Raw genomic sequence first — 956 nt, forward strand, 5'->3', positions numbered from 1 at the left:
TATATATCTATAGTTTATTATATTAGATATACTAAGAAAAATACTAAGTAATAATAATAATATAATAATACTTAAAATATTAAATCTATAGTTATTAATAATTATAATAATACTACTATTTAAAAACTAAAAGACCTATAAACTAATAAATATTATTAGTTATACTAAATAAATAATTTAATAATATAGATTATAATATAATATTACTAATAAAGTATAGAGATATAAGAGGTACTACTAGAGTTAATAAAAAATAGAAATATAGTATTATATAGAGTTTCTTAAACTATTATAATACTATAGTAACTTATCTCTTAAAGAGATATAAGATTTTCTATTTAAAGCTTTTAAGATTTAGATTAGTTATTCTATAATTAGTTAATAGTTAAATATATTTAGCTAGATAAATAAGAAGTCTATAATTATTACTACTTAGTNTAAAGTAATAAACTATAATATAAGTACTTATACTATATATAATAATATTACCCTAATTAGCTAGTATTTATTAATAAATCTAATATTAATAAGGATATTAGGATATAGAGGACTAAATAGGTACTAAAAAGGCTTATTATATTTTAAACTATAGAGATTAATTAGTTTTAGAACTTTTATATATAAATCTTATTAGCCTTTATATTAAGTAATATCTTATACTTAACTATATATTATAATATAACTAATAATAATAGGTTTTTTTATTAGTTATAAGAGTACTTTATCCTAAAGTATAAATATTTTCTAAAGCTAAACTCTATTATTATTATAGATAACCTCTCCTATTATTATATACCTAAAGTTAAAGATTTATACTAAGTATTAAGTATTAATTTTAAGTTTCTACCTCTATATTTATTAAATTTTAACTTTATTAAGGAGTACTTTAGTAATCTAAAGTAATATATTAAGAAGATATATTTAAAGTAGAATAATAATAAGAATAATACTTAGGA

The 956-nt window shown here is 15.9% G+C and overlaps 1 protein-coding gene across 1 annotated transcript in view; it reads left to right on the forward strand.

Moving 5' to 3' along the window:
* Window positions 1-956, forward strand: part of GCG54_00006815 (uncharacterized protein) — a gene marked incomplete at both ends in the record, with an annotated part of 7596 nt that overhangs the window by 870 nt on the left and 5770 nt on the right. The gene's annotated exons all lie outside the window — the stretch shown is intronic.

This window comes from Colletotrichum gloeosporioides (assembly GCF_011800055.1).
Source record: "Colletotrichum gloeosporioides strain Lc1 chromosome Unknown consensus_22, whole genome shotgun sequence".
NCBI lineage: Eukaryota > Fungi > Ascomycota > Sordariomycetes > Glomerellales > Glomerellaceae > Colletotrichum > Colletotrichum gloeosporioides.